The 15,699-nt window shown below is 42.3% G+C and overlaps 1 protein-coding gene across 6 annotated transcripts in view; it reads left to right on the top strand.

The window, feature by feature from the left end:
- FBXW11 (F-box and WD repeat domain containing 11) overlaps positions 1-2,721 on the top strand; it is a 123,006-nt gene extending 120,285 nt beyond the window's left edge. For all 6 annotated transcript variants that reach the window (XM_074960704.1, XM_074960701.1, XM_074960705.1 and 3 more), the window contains one exon: positions 198-2,721. The gene's annotated coding sequence lies outside the window, so the exon portion shown is untranslated. The remainder of the gene's footprint in view (positions 1-197) is intronic.
- The last annotated feature ends 12,978 nt before the right edge of the window (positions 2,722-15,699 follow it).

Here is a 15,699-nt window from a genome sequence, read left to right as displayed (position 1 = left end):
GGAGTCTGTGCTATACTGATTGGCATATTTAGACACTTTTATTTCAGCAGGCTAATGCCTTCATGTGCGCTCAGAGTGCCTAAGGGTGTTGTTCTGTGGTGGATACCAAATAGCTTCTGACATATGTCTACAAATAATAGATTATATTTGGCCTGATTATAGTTTCCATTGTTTCAGCTTGTCTTTATCTTTTTCAGGGTTCCACAATCTTGAACTACTGGATATCTGGCTACTACATGCCTGAAGATGTTGATTCACAGCTAAAGTCAGAATTGGTTATAGATGCTGTGTAGATGCAAAACAGCACAATTCTGTATCTCTCTTAATCTTTCCTGCTCCCCTTCAATCCCCAGTGGTCTCCTCTAAGGAATTTACTGCAAATTCACTGACTTCAAGTAGATGAAAATCAGAAGCCTGCCCTTCACTGCAGTGAAAAATCCAAAGCTTCATGTGTAAATTGTCCATATAAACTGAACTATGATGGCTTGTTTTCCAGAAATAAATCAGAAGTCAAGAAAGGACTTGGCCTAATTTATATTGCTTTGCACTTTTGTCTGACTTTAAAGAAAAATATTCTCCAGTGAAATTTGGGTGCCAAACACATACCCAGAATGTACAGAGTTTTGCTTTCAAAGTCACCATGCTCCTTTCGACTTCCTGACAAATTCAGAGCCTGTTTTGTTTGATAGGGGTGTACGTTGGACTATTAGAAATATTTCTGAATCTATCAGTAATATTTTTGGATTACAGTTTACTTGTGTCTGCACCAATAATTTCTTTTAATTTAAACATTACCTGTAAATCAGGCTAGATTATCTAAACTAGTTGTATCGCACCGTCTTTTTTTCTTTTAACTGTGCCCTGTAATACAACCGTCCTACCCTTCCTAATGTTTGGTACCGTAAAATCTTCCCATGTGTGCTTGCCTCAGAATTTCAAATACTGTATAAGCATGTAGATACAATGTACGAAACAGTTTAACCTCCAGGTGCTAGAAGTCAGGATCTCCTGACACTACACACTAATACAAAATGTGTTAGCACTTGGCAGCAGGACATTCTAACTACTGGCACTGAAGGGATTAATATGAATTACCTAGAAATATTTCTCTGCAAAAGGAAGTTTTCAGTATTCATTAGGATTTTTTTTAATGGGAACTACATATTTTAAAATGTAATTTCTAAACTTTTTAAAAATTAAAAAAAAGTTTAATTTATGTTCTGTATCTTATATTTTGTGCCGCAGTATTTACAAAACATCTTTTTTTTTAAGTTGGTAGATTGCCACACATGCCTACAGATGTCCTTCCATAGCATTAGTTTGGCTGCTCAATGGAAAAAATGCCATCAGCTAAAGTTAAATTTATTTAAATATGTAACTTGTAACAATTGAGGTGGGGTAGAGGCCCCTTCAAGGAAGTACTATGATGACCAGACTTAAAGTTGAATTTAAGATCACTTACCCATAGCTGTTACACTATGACCTTGTTGTGATGCCATGGTCAATATTTCTCTTCGTTAGCATGTCCTTATTAGGAAATGTCTTAGTAGTTCCTTCTTACTTTGTCATGGTTCTCCTGTCTCTAATTTATACAGTCACATTTATTTAATCATATTTTTCTTTGTGAAAGCAAGACCCTGATAAATGCCATCTTTATAGTGTTGTCCTGTTAAGTTGCCATGTATGACTACAGTTTTCAGTAGTTTTCTTTAATGCTTAGTTTGAAAATGCACTAAAACCAAGAGTGTGTAAGATATACCTATTGTCCTGGGGGAGAAATATGTTGTCTCCGCTATGTAGCCAGTCATTTCTCTATCATTTGTTGTGTATTTCGTTTTCTGTTGGCAGCACTTTTGGTTTCATATTTTCCCTTTTTTGGTTAAGGGGAGTTAAAGAATGTCGGTAACACTTTAGATGACCAGTGATTTAATACTAAACTTCCAGTGCAACAGCTATGGTTAGATGTCATCCACCTTTGTCAGGCAAATTCAGAGTGAAGTGCACATCAGATGTTACTCAAATGTTAGAAAAGTGTAACTTACAGTTAAGTCATCTATTCCATTGAGAGAGAGCTGTTGAGATCAGTGTTTGTTAGGAAATTCCCTTTAACTTGTTACTACAAAGATATTTATTTCTTTGAGATCATCAAACCTCATGAAGTACAGAAGATATCATGTTTTGATAAGCATCTGTAAGATCACCTTTTGGTAAGCTTGACAGTAGTTTGTGAAAGTGGCTTACTTTACCCTTTTCATCTAATAGCTTTAATATTAAACTGTTTTTAAAAAAGACATCAGTTGCAGCCCTGAAGAAAAAGCTATTTGTTTATGAAGAATGGAGTCCTTTTTTATGCATGTGTAAGATGAAATTCATGTTTTTCCTTGGGAGATAATGGTATTTGAACATGCAGTCTCACCTTCTTTGATTGTGCTTTGTGTAACATAGCAGTGGACTTTGTGATTGGCACCCAAGGAACTTGGCTCCTGGGACTCCTGGCTGCACTCTGGACTTTGTTTTGCTAACCATAATTGAGCAATTGTACATTACTGCTATATTAATGTTTCAAAGCACTGGGATAGTCTAATTCTAACTTGTAATTATGTTTGCCAATGACCCGTTTGGAAAGTTTGTGTATGAACAGCTGATTGAAACTGTTAAATTGTACAGATATTGTTCATGATCTAAAGCTTTGTACCGTGGAATGTGCTTAATAAAAAAAATTGAACTTCATTTGTCCAATAAATTGCTAAGTAACATCATCTAACCCAATGTCAGTATTATGCATTAGTTAATCCAAGCTTAATGCACAGTTCCTTCAAATGCTAATTCAAAGCTAATGCTCTTAATACAATTTTCCCATACTTTATTGTATTATGTTATAAAAACTTTTCTAGCACTTCAGTGCTTCTAACCAATAATATAATGTGTAGTAATTCAGTGCTGGCTTGCGAGTGGTGAGACACATAAGACCGAAGGCCAAATACTTTAGAATTTGAAACATGTGTATGGGGTGGGGGGCACAACTGCATGGCCTGGAACGTGTTAAAACTTTTCTAAAATGTTTGTCTTAATTCCTTTGAGTTGTTTACTAGCTACAGATCGGCGTCTGACCGAGCTCAACGTGTTTATTCCTTGCCCAGACTGTTTCACAAGCAGCGCTTCAAGTGTGCTCATGATCAGAAAAGTGACTCAACATATCTGCTTTAGTAAGATTCTGCTCTGCCTCATGCATTGACAGAATTGTCAACTGAGTTCTGATGGGTTCTCCAAGCAGTTGGTGATCCGTGGTGACAATCAGGGACTTTAATCTGTACCACATTCTACTAAAGCTGTGACATCAGTAGAGAGAGGAGTTTGCTTGCTTCCAATTCACAATGTCCAATTGTGGTGGCACTGTGACCAAAAACAACACAGAAGCCTTGTCCTGCTGTGAACCTTGTAAATTGGCTATGCAGTTTGGTGTGAGTGAGAACGTGTGGGGAAGAGAAGAGACACCTGGAAGAAATTATATACAAAGTTGTGGAAAGTTGGAAATTTAACCTGTATGGCTGGTCAATATTGGGTGTTAGTTAATTCATCACTGACAGAGGTATCTGTGCAGTTGGCATAATACTGTACAAGCTTCCTACCTATACTTGCACTCGGTACTGGGGATCACTTTTCTGCGGGTGGTGCCATTTTTTGGGTAAGACTGAAAAGGAGAAGCAATAACCTCAGTGGTTGTTAAAGGTACCATGAACCTTTTCCTAAAACTAGTGTCCTGGCTAGATCCCAGTTTCGCTAATTACATACCATCTCCCTAAATTTCCCCCTATAACTTCAGTTGGGTAACTTTATTCTTCATGTCCCATCCTGGTGACTGTTGGATAATGCTGTTCAAAATAACTTGACTTTCACTCTGAATACGGATGTGTTTCAATGAAAGGGAAGTGATCCCTATGTATATAATTTTGAATGTTTTTAGCTCATTTTAGATTAGAGGTTCTAAGTAAAAGGTTACAAAACACCAATTTTTCTAAATCAGTCTGAAAGGCTCAATGAGTCACTTTACCTGACTAAGCCTTTTAAGCATGTGAGATTTCTTGTTTTGTTTTTAAAAAATCCTAGAATGTAAGACTTTCTAGGTCTAGATGCACTCAGACTAAACTTCTTCAAAAAGTTTTATATCTGGTTCTTACTAGGGTGGCCTTTGATTTTCTCAGCAGTCAGCACTATTTGTGATACAAAATAACATCAGATAATTCTGCCTTGTTCCCAGTGGAATTTTGTACTAAATTAGTCAAGACATACTCTGCTTGGCACACTCACACCCTTGTATGATCTCAGGATTCCTCTTGACTCCTTTTTCTTACCATAATTGAGAGTGATATGTTGTGCTATGCATGATGCAGCAATAGTGGCCCAAAATATCGGGCTCAAAGCACAGGGCATCCTGCAGCCAAAAATTAGGAACGTCTGGAAATGGGGGGAAAGGAGACTGAATATAATCCAGTTTCAAGGTCTGAAATAGCCTTGTCTTTTCAAACACACACTTCATAGTAGACGTGGACTCAATTCTTCCCCTTCCACTTCTTCCCCACTTATTCCTTTGTCAAATTTCAGTGTTACTGAGCACTGTGTATAATTGCCCCTTGATAACCTCTGGAAAAAAACAAGTCTCAAATGTTGATCTGTTTTCGTAACTAGATCATTGTTAGATCCATCTGTTCATTGCTGGAAGGTTTTTTCAGAGCTCCTGATTAGTCCAATGTAAGAAACACCATTGTTCCACAGAGGAAAAGAAGAGTTTACTGTGAGAGTTCTGGGATGATGGTGTGGGTTTAATCTTGAAAACAAGGTCCCATCTGCTGTGTGTACATATTAAAGATCTGATGCCTGAAGACCAAGGGGCTTTCCCTGATCTCCTTGACCAACATTTTCTTTTCTACCTTGAGTGTGCTGTGCATTAATTTATCTGCTGATTAGCAGACAGGCACCCTGGAGTTGGCTGCATTCAGAGGCAGTGTATGTACATAGTTTGTAAAGCATTTAGAGATGAAAGGTGCTGTGTATATATGAATTATATTACAATTGTATTGCGACCCAAGAGATTTTTGAAACTTGCAGGGGAAGACATAGTGTCCTCAGTGTCTAGTCCAGGGGTCGGCAACCTTTCAAAAGTGGTGTGCCGAGTCTTCATTTATTCACTTTAAGGTTTCGCGTGCCAGTAATACATTTTAATGTTTTTAGAAGGTCTCTTTCTATAAGTCTTTAATATATAACTAAATTATTGTTGTATGTAAAGTAAATAAGGTTTTTAAAACGTTTAAGAAGCTTCATTTAAAAATAACTTAAAATGCAGAGCCCCCACAGACAGGTGGCCAGGACCTGGGCAATGTGAGTGCCATTGAAAATCCGCTTGTGCGCCGCCTTTGGCACGTGTGCCATAGGTTGCCTACCCCGGTCTATAGTAATGGGGTTGTGAATTAGAACTGTAGGCTTCCAATTATAATCTCAAACAAAGAATATTTGGCATTGGTGACTGATGCTCCAATTGTTCATTTCATTTTAATTCCCATAAATCTCATTTCAAGTCACCACAAACTGAGGTTGGCTACTGTACAAGTGTAATTTTGAGCTAAATAATAGTGCACATCCCAGCAAGGTGCTAGGAAAAGGATCTTTACTAAGCTAGATTTATTTCAGTTTGAGAGATTTTGATGAACCTCTCTTACTCTGGCAATGCAGATTTAAATAGGTCAGGGGTCTCAGTGACTGATTAGGGTTTTTTTTTTTTAAGGGTATAAATGTAGTGCCCAGAATGTTGTCCATTTCCCAGGGAAGCTCGACTGGGACCAAAGACAAAGGAAAAGATCCATCACATCTGGAGGTCACTTATAGTGCTTATTTTCATGCGGGAGAGGAGCTGGGGATCCAGTGAGATGTTCAGGGCAAGTTGTGTATGAATATTTATTATAAAGTGGGAAGGGGTAAATTCTTCAGTGCCTGCCTGATAGTCCTTCCTGCTCATTAACATGGCCCTGACCCTAACCCATCAGTTTGATCTGTGCTAAAACAGCATCAAGTCTTTATATAGAATTTGATCAATTTATTTAATGTGACCCCCCTTTCTTATCAGAACTAAATAAACTAAAACCAGCACTCAGGCTACATCTGCATGTGGGATTTTGGGAGACGATACATTTCAGAGGGGGAACCCACAGCCAGGGCTGCCTCCTCAAACTCTTCTAGGTCTAATAAATTGATCTAGTGTTGCATATGTACATGGAAGATCTCAAGTTGTTCGTATAAATTCATAAATTTTGAGGCCAGAAAAGACCAGTGAGATCACATACCTGCATCCCATAGGCCACGGATTCACTGAGTAATCACCCAGTAATTTTGCCCATAACTTCTGTTTGAGCTGTATTTTTCTTCAAGTGCTTGCACAAGTCAATCCCATTCTAGGGGGGGGTGTATGTGTGTGCCCACATGCACAGTTGTTGGAGGCATTTGCCTTAGCGGTATCTGTAGGGTCAGCTGTGGTGCCCCCTTGAATGCTGCACTCATGCGTCGGTATGTTAGGCGCCGCCGACCCTACGCCTTCTCAGATCCTTCTTACCGCACACGATGGTTGGTTGGAGCACCTTGTCTTGCAGATTGCAAGAGCATTAGCGGTTCCTTACAGCCTTTATCTTCTTTGTATATAGTTTGTAGGTACTTAGCCAGCCATTAAGTTAAGTGTTAGGTTAGTTAGTAGTTGTGAATCCCGACTGGGACTTGTCCTGGAGCGGGGCATGCCCTGCTCTCCCAGCTTCAAACCATGCTTGACATCAGTAACCCCCATGACAGCTGCTTGAAGTGTTTGGGGGGAATCCCATAGAAAGGACAAGTGTCGAATCTAAAAGCTTTCGACCTAGAATCCAAAAGGAGCAGGATATCTGCTTGAGGGCCCTCCTCATGGAGGCTGTGCTTTGTCCTCCAGGGGAGCTCTCTCACTTGGACCCCATGCCGAGCACTTCAGCTTCGCTGTGGAGTGCACCACTGGCACCGGGCTCTGCCCCATACTGTTCCCCCTCACCGGTGTCTAAGAAGCAGCAAAAGAAGAGGAGCTCCCTGGCACCAGAAGGAAAAAGGGCTTTGGGCAAAGGACTGATGTCAGGCCATGTGCCTGCCCCAGAGCTTCACGGGGGTACTGCTGAGGTCAGACCCTCACCTGCCCCAGCCTGACCAGGGATCCGACTCCAGGGAGCGGCAGGGTTCCCCGGTCTCTCCCAGGGCCCTCATTGCGTGAAGCGGCCCTGGCAGCTAAAGAACAAGTAGGCCAACTGGCACCACAGGCGCTGCACCAGGCAGCAGACTCGGCTAAGACCCCAGCATCTAAGGACAAGCTGATCATGCGCCTTCTCATCTGGTCATGAGTGGTCCCTCCATCTGGAAGTGGTCAGCTTCATCATCCACAAGTGGGGAACTCCCCAAGTGGACCTGTTTGCGTCCAGACAGAACAGGAAATGCCACTTTTTTTGCTCAATTCGGGGGATCGACAGAGGCTCTCTGTCAGCCACTTTTCTGCTCCCATGGTCGGGGGCTCTGTTTTATGCCTTCCCTCCAGTACTATTAATTCAGAGTCCTCATGAAGATCAAGCAGGACAGGGAGAAGGTGATCCTCATAGCACCGGCTTGGCTGCACCACACTGGTTTGGCACAGTGCTGGACTTCTCGGTGGCTGTGCAATTACAGCTCCAGCTCCGGCCGGACCTGCTGTTCCAAAACCATGGCAGCCTTCTGCATCTGAACCTGGCAATTCTGCACCTGATGGACTGGCTGCTGCATGGTTGAATGAGCAGGAGCAGCAGTGCTCGCCTGATGTCGAACAGGTTCTGTTGGGCAGCAGAAAGCCCTCCACCAGAGTGATCTACCTGGCCAAATGGAAGCGGTTTGCCTGCTGGACCTTGGATAAAGGCATTTGGTCTGAGCGGGCCTCGCTGCAGTTAATCCTGGACTAGCTACTGCATCTCAAGCTCCAAGGCCTGTCCCTTTCATCTATCAAGGTCCACTTGGCTGCTATTTGGCCTTCCATCTGCCACTCGAGGGTGTCCATTTTTGCCCAGGACATGATGGCCAGGTTCCTCAAGGGCCTTGAGCACTTCTACCACCATGTCAAGGACACTGTTCCTCTGTGGGACCCGAATCTGGTGCTGTCGAGTCTCTGGCTTCCTGCTCTCTCCTTCTTCTGTCCTGGAAGGTCACTTTGCTGGTCACAGTAACATCCGCTCGCCGGGTCTCTGAGAGTAGGGTGCTCACCTCAGAACTGCACTCTGTACGGTCTTTTACAAAGACAAGGTCAAGCTGCGGCCGCACCCAACTTTTCTGCCCAATGTGGTCTCTCAGTTTCATACAAGTCAGGACATTTTCTTACCTTTCTTTTCCCCAAAGCCACATAAGTCAGAGGTGGTGCGTAGGCTGCATTCCCTAGATGTCAGGAGGGCACTAGCCTTCTACATTGAAAGGATCAAGCCATTCCGCAAGTCGACACAATTGTTTGTCGCGGTGGCCAACAGGATGAAAGGTCATCCGGTGTTCGCTCAAATTTTTTCTTGGATCACCACCTGCATTTTCTTCTGCTATGATCAGGTGAAGCGATTGTGCCTACTTGATCAGGGTGCAGGCCTCTAAGGCAGCTTTTCTGGCCCAAGTGCCTATCCAGGACATTTGTAGAGTGGCCACCTGGTCATCTGTCCACACTTTTACATCCCATTATGCACTTACCCAGCAGGAACAATGCTGGTTTCAGTAGGGCAATACTACAAGCCACTAAACTGTGAACTCTGAGACCACCTCTGTTGATACTGCTTGTGAGTCACCTAGAATGGAATGTACATGAGCAAGCACTCGAAGAAAAAACGATTACCTACCTTTCATAACTGTTCTTTGGGATGTGCTGCTCATGTCCATTCCATTACCTGCCCTCTGACCCCTCTGTTGGAGTTGCCAGCAAGAAGGAACTGAGAAGGCGTAGGGTCGATGGCTTCTAATATACCAATATATGAGCACAGCATTTAAGAGGGCGCCACAGCCGACCCTACGGATACCGCTAAGGCAAAAGTCTCCGACAGCTGTGCACGTGGGCATGCACACACCTAGAATGGAATGGATGTGAGCAACACATCTCAAAGTAGAAGAGTTACAAAAGGTAGGTAGCTGGGTTTTTTTACAAGCACATCTGTCTTGATTTAAACATTTCAAGTGATGGAGAATTCACTAGCTTCCTTGCACCATATGTGTCTTCTGGGAAGTCCCACTGAACAGATGGTAGCACTGGGGTGGATTGTTTCTAGAATTCTATAGTATAGACATGGCCCTGCACATAAACAAGGTTTTGTAGAGAATTAGGGTCTACATTTTATATGCAGCAGCAAATTGGCTTCTGAACCAGCATTGATTCTCTGTCATGCTGCGTAAGAAACTGCTTTGTTGAGTCTCTCATATTTAATTAGAATCCTCCTTATACCCTAAAATAGGTGCTTCTCAACCTTTTCCATACCAGCCCCTCTCCTCCCCCCACACATGTTCGTTTGACAATAAGGAAAGGGCAAGGCACTTGAGACTCCCTCCCTTAGAACCATGATGGTGCTGCAGGTCTTGCTTTATTGAAGCTCTGTTTGTCTTGTGAAGGTGACACATGGAGGCATAGAATATGGAATGAGAGCTGCTTGCTCAGAGTCCTTATGCTAACATGTCTTGGATATTTTGGCACTGAGAGTGTGCTGAGAAATAACCAAAAATAAAGAAGTGTAACTAGCGTGTTGGAAAGGCAGAGTGAGGGTAGGAACATCTGCTTAGGCACTAATGTGTGTGTCCACATAAGTTATTCAAAGCAAAATGCGGCTGCATAAGCATGTGCAATAGCTAGAAAAACAGCCACTCTCCAAAGAGGTTGGTCGTGTAGATGGTCAGATTAAATCACACACCATTTTGGTTTGGTTGGTCACCCTCTCCAAACCAGAGCTCTATCAATGGGTTTAACTCTAGGAATGGGTCCTAATTAGATCTAATTATGTGTGGTTTAACTATCATTCTCAGTCAGTGGGATGTCTAGAATCCTGTTCTACATGGTGGGGTAGTGTATTAGGTTGCTGGAGATGGGTATGAGCTGAAGAATCAGTGGGGTACTTAAGGACACTGATGTATAATGTATCAAGAGCAGGAGTTTTCCAAACTTTTTGCTGGCATGACCCCATTTTAATTAAATCTTTTCTGTCAGGACCCAAGACAGCATGGAGGACTCCATTTTGAATAGGTCACACCAAATGGAGGACAAAATGGTGTCCTCTGCACAGTGTGATCCCATATGTATGGTCCGTGCAAGGTCACACTGTGTGGAGGAAGCCATTTTGTAGAGCAAAATGGCATCCTCCATGCATCGTGATCTTGAACAAGGTCATGCTGTGTGTAGCAAAATGGCACCCTCCACACTAGGGATTGCCGTGACCCCATCTGCTGGTGGTGCAACCTCATTTGGGTTTGCGACCCACAGTTTGGGAACTACTGAGCTAGAGCATCTCCTTGTCTTGGCAGGTGCAGAACAGAGCACTTTTGTTCTTCGTCTTCACTGAGTTATCTCCCCCACATCACTACCGCAGTGTATTTTTCTTCATAAATCTCCCTTTCTGCTTCACTGCCTTTAAATGTTTTTCCACTGAGCACAACCATGCTGCTCCTCTCCAATTCTGTCCTGCCTTTTCTTTCACCGTTAAAAAAAACCTTTTCCAATATCAGTCACGTCAGCATGGTGGTTATCTCAGCTAGGTGCAATGTCAGTCCGAGCAGTGCTGCGTGGACTACATTGACAACGGAGTCATGAGGGTGCTCTGGACATTTCAGCTGAAGGTGTCATCTGATATCTTTCCCAGGGCACCAGATCCATACCCTTCTGCCCAAATCTGGCTCACTACAGACTAGGGGCATGAAATAGATGTAAGAGAGCACTGCAGAAATGCAAAGAGAGGAAAAGGAATATAATTCTCTTTGTTGCCAACACTCGCAGAGTGTGAAGGGAAGGAATTGATTTGAGACTTCATTGTTGGAGGAATTGCAAATTGTTTTGCTGAAGCATTCAATGTTGAGGGAGTGGGGATGAAGGCACACTCAACAAACTCTACTACTACTTGCTATATGGAAAGAGGCAACGTCTTGGTGGACAACTGAGACAAACTAGACCATTTTCCAGTACTGTGCTTGGCACCATGAGGTGACAAGAATATAACCAGTTAGAAACAATCCTTTTCACCTCATGCATGTAGTTGTCTACTGCCTACTGGTGATTGTACTAATATTGTGTTGGCAGATGTGGCAAAAGTAGCAAATCCATTCTCACCATTTCTGGCTACCCAGGCCCACCCTTATTTCTGGACAATCTCTAGAGAGAGTTCAGAAAAGGGTGGTTGGAACCCTGACAGCATTCCAGTGTAAAAGAGCAGGGGCTTACTGGTATGTGGTCATGGGTTTTAGGCCTTACCAGTTGAGTGTATCCCAGGGGTTCTCAGACTTTTGTACTGGTGACCCCTTTCACACAGCTAGCCTGTGAGTGTGACCCCCCTTATACATTAAAAACACTTTTTTATATATTTAACACCATTATAAATGCTAGAGGCAAAGCGGGGTTTGGGGTGGAGGCTGACAGCTCGCGACCCCCCCATGTAATAACCTCACGACCTCATGAGGGGTCCCGACCCCTCGTTTGAGAACCCCTGGTGTATCCCAACTCTCTAATGCCATAATGTGTTCTAAAAGGTGTAATGTAATATATTAATAAAAAGCTCATATCCTACTGATCATTCATACGATTGTGTGGTATATGTACAGTGCAAATTCAAATTACAAATATATTGAAAGTTAGGTTCTTAGCCCTGTCTGGCAGACGCACTAAAATTAACCCACTCTAGACAAAGGAATGTGATTCTGCCACCTTGAAGGTATTTCCAAGGTACATTTAGAGACAATGGGAATATATTTTCATAGAAGGCGAATAGGATCATCAAGCCAACCAGGGGACTATATTGCAGGAAACCGATCAGTTTGCATTTTAGCAAATACCTGCAGGGGAAGAAGGTAGCATGAGATTTCCTTCATGGGGAGACTCCATGTGGCCTTCCTCACAGCTTGAATGAACTTTCTTTGGGGGATAACCTTCAGAAGAATCCATTTCAATGGTTCACTGGACTATAAAGAGAGGGGCAAAAAGCCCCAAAATATCTCACATAAGAAAACAAATCTAGCACTTTTGACTTTGTGGCAGATCCTGACCAGAGCATCAGCCATCTTGCTCGGAGGTAGATTGGTAAGGAAACTGCTTTGAACCAAGGCTGTAGCTTGTTTTGTTAAGTCTCAGCCATCAGAAAGCATTTTTCACTTTTATTTACTTGTAACCATTTCAAAATCTATCCCTTATACTTGAACTCACTTAAAATTCTACCTTCTTTTGTTTGTTTTACTTTTAATCTATACCAAGCCAGTGCTGTGTTTGACTTAGTGATTTTTAACTCCAGTTAAAGTGATAACCTGGGCATTTTATCTCTTCAGAAGTGCGATTGATGATAGACTATTTAAGTTTCTTACAAAGCATTGGAAGCAACTATGTGGTTGCTGAGCTTGTAGCAAAGGCAAAAAAGCCACATATGATCGCAGATGTGAATTTTACCAGTATGCAAAGGAATTGAGAGTAACATTAGGTGTATGTGGAAGCAAAGAAATTGAAAAAGTTCCCCTTTCAGATAACATAAGTCGGCTAATCGATGACATGTCAAGTGATGGTGCACAGAGAAAAATTAAAATCAAGCAGAAAATTTGCATTGTAGCTTGATGAATCAACGGATATCAGTGGCCAGGCTCAACTCTTGGCTAATGACAGGTACGTTGATGGAGACAGTTTCAAAGACAATTTTTGTTTTGCAAAGAACTGCCAGGTCCTATGACTGGAGAGGAAATTTTCAGTGTGACAACAGCCTACCTTGAGGAAGGAGAACTTCACTGTTTGCATTGATGGGGCAGCCTCCACAACTGGCTAAGTGATGGGGTTTATAAGCAAGGTCAGTGTACAAAACCCAGATGTGCTGGTGACCCACTGTTTGCTGCACCGTGAAGCTCTCATTGCCAAAACACTGCCAGAAAAACTGTCTTTAATGTTAGATGGAGCAGTAAAGATGTTAGATGGAACTTTATAAAATCGTGGCCCTTTAAAATCAAGCCTTTTCTCCTTTCTGTGTAAGGAAACAGAGCACCAGAGTTTACTTTTGCACACTGAAGTATGCTGGCTTTCCCATGGAAAAGTTCTCTCATGCTTGTATGAGCTGAGAGAGGAGATCAAAATGTTCCTAACTTTGGAGAAATCGTGTACATAGACTTGATCGCTGATATGACATGGTGAGGAAAGCTTGCTTACCTTGCTGACATATTCTGCTACATCAATGAAATGAACAGGAACATGCAAGATAGAAATGAGCATGTTCTCACCAGCACAGATAAACTGCATGGGTTTAGGTCTAAATTACCTTTCTGATGTGAAAAAGTAGCAAAAGGGACAATAGAAATGGTCCCCTTGGCAAATGCAGCAGATCCTGCTAGCAGTATTTTGGTCAAAATAATTTCTGAGAACTTAAAAAATGTGGAAGAAAAATTCAGTTTATATTTTCCTTCAATTAATATAGATTTCAACTGGGTCTGGGATCCTTGGAGTTTCTCTGCAATGCAAAGCGTTAAGAAGTTGCAATAACTGCTCCAGGCCAGCTTGCTGAATTAAGGATGGACCACACTTTGAAAATAAAGCTTTGATGATACGCTGTTGGACTCTTTTGGGTTGAAGGTGGCAGACAAATATCCTGTAATCTCTGACCATGCTTTCTCCATTCTGTTGCTCCTTTCAACAACATTCCTGTGCGAGTTAAATTTTTTCAAGCCTGACTTACATCAAGAACAAACCGTGTCTGAGGATGGTGGAATGAGAGCTCAGAGTGGCACTGTCAGCATTTCTTCCCAGGATTAAATGACTCTGAACATCAAGACAAGCTCAGATGTTTCATTGCAGGGTTTTTTGTTTATTTTTAATTTTTTTAATATACGTTGTAGTCCTTCATCACAGCCTGTGAGTCACGGTGTGCAGCGCTGCTCTGTTCATCGAATTCAGGGCAGCATTTCGGAGTTCCATTCTGTGTCAGATAGTGCTAGGCTTGGATCCCTGACGTGGAGTTTGGCATTTGATGTTGCTCACTTCCAAAGCCATACAAAAGAAGTGGTGCCTCAAAGAGGAAAAGATAATACCATAAGTCTTGATACATAATAATATTGTTAGTTGATGTTTCTTGATTGGTACAACTTAAGACACCCAGGGCAAAAGGGCAGGTGGTGACACAACCCCACGATCATCTGGATTGCACCCCAGAATGTGACAGAGGTTACAAAGCTTTTCTGGTTTCTAGTGCATAGGCCATTGTGTTAATATTTATTTAATGTGTGTCAGCCATGGAAGTACCATTCTCGCTATGTGTAAGCAGACAGTACCCAAAGGTTCTACCTGCTTCTTAGCTCTTCTGACCTTCCTCTCCCTAGCAGGCCTTGTTAGCCAGATGTGCTATTTGAGAAGAGAAATTTACAGCTAACCATTTCCCATTTAGATGGGTTAACCCTTTGCTGACGTGTCTCTTTTCCTGGATATCCCGTTTATATTTAACTGAACTGCACTTCCCAACTATGCAGATAAAAATCACATGGACATTGGTGGGAGTTCAGCTGGAGTAAATACTGCAAGATTTGGCCATAACTTGATGGTTTTTTTCATTCATCCTTTCTTCTTTGTTCATATCAGATACCCTTGAATAGAAAAACTGTTTAGGCATCAATCAATTCTTTATCTGGCTTTCACCCTACATTCATACCAAACCAGCATATCAGAGGCAAATACGATACTGTAAAAATAACAACTGTTCCCTAATCCAATTGAAGTAGATCAGATACAGCAAACTGGCTTCGGAAGCAGTTGCCATCTTTCATGAACAAACACTGCTTAAAGTCAAAAAGCACATCTCAGTCATTTCATGAACTATATTAAGGAAGCATCTGGAACAACCTATTTGTCTTTTCCTCCCTAAATTGCATAGAAAAGCGTGCAAACAAGCTTACAGGGAACATTACAGAATCTTCCTGTGCTGAAAGGATCTACGGGACTTTCCTTTTATCTGTCAACCTATCCCCCTTTGTAAACAGAGATCAGTCCTTTTACTCCTAGCTCTGGAAATGCTGTGACGAGAGGAAAATGTATAGGGTCAGACTGAGAGCAAATTTCCTTCAGTAACTTGCAAATGTGAACTCCCTTAACTCCTGAACACAGAGTGTAAAAGTTTTGGAATGTGTTAGTAATAAGAGAATATCTAGGCAGGGGTTGTAGTCTGGTTTTTATCAATCATTACTCTGAGTTCATTTGCTCCTACACAGTTCTGCCTCCTGGCTGGCAGGTTGTGACTATCGTGGGAGGCTGTGATCACAGTGAGTGAGGCAGTCCCTTGGGTGACTTGGACAAAACCCATGGAGAGCTTGGCAGATGAGGACTGAAACCTGGACTCTGACCCAGTATTCCACAGGAAGCCAGTGAAGAGAGCAGAATACTGGGGTGATGTGGTCTTGGCATGCTGTCCTACTCAGCAAGCCAACTGCTGGGTTCTGAACCAA

This window comes from Natator depressus, chromosome 8 (genome assembly GCF_965152275.1).
Source record: "Natator depressus isolate rNatDep1 chromosome 8, rNatDep2.hap1, whole genome shotgun sequence".
In the NCBI taxonomy this organism is placed as follows: domain Eukaryota; kingdom Metazoa; phylum Chordata; order Testudines; family Cheloniidae; genus Natator; species Natator depressus.
The sequence above is the reverse complement of the archived record's forward strand: the minus strand, read 5'-3'. Positions and strand labels throughout refer to the sequence as shown.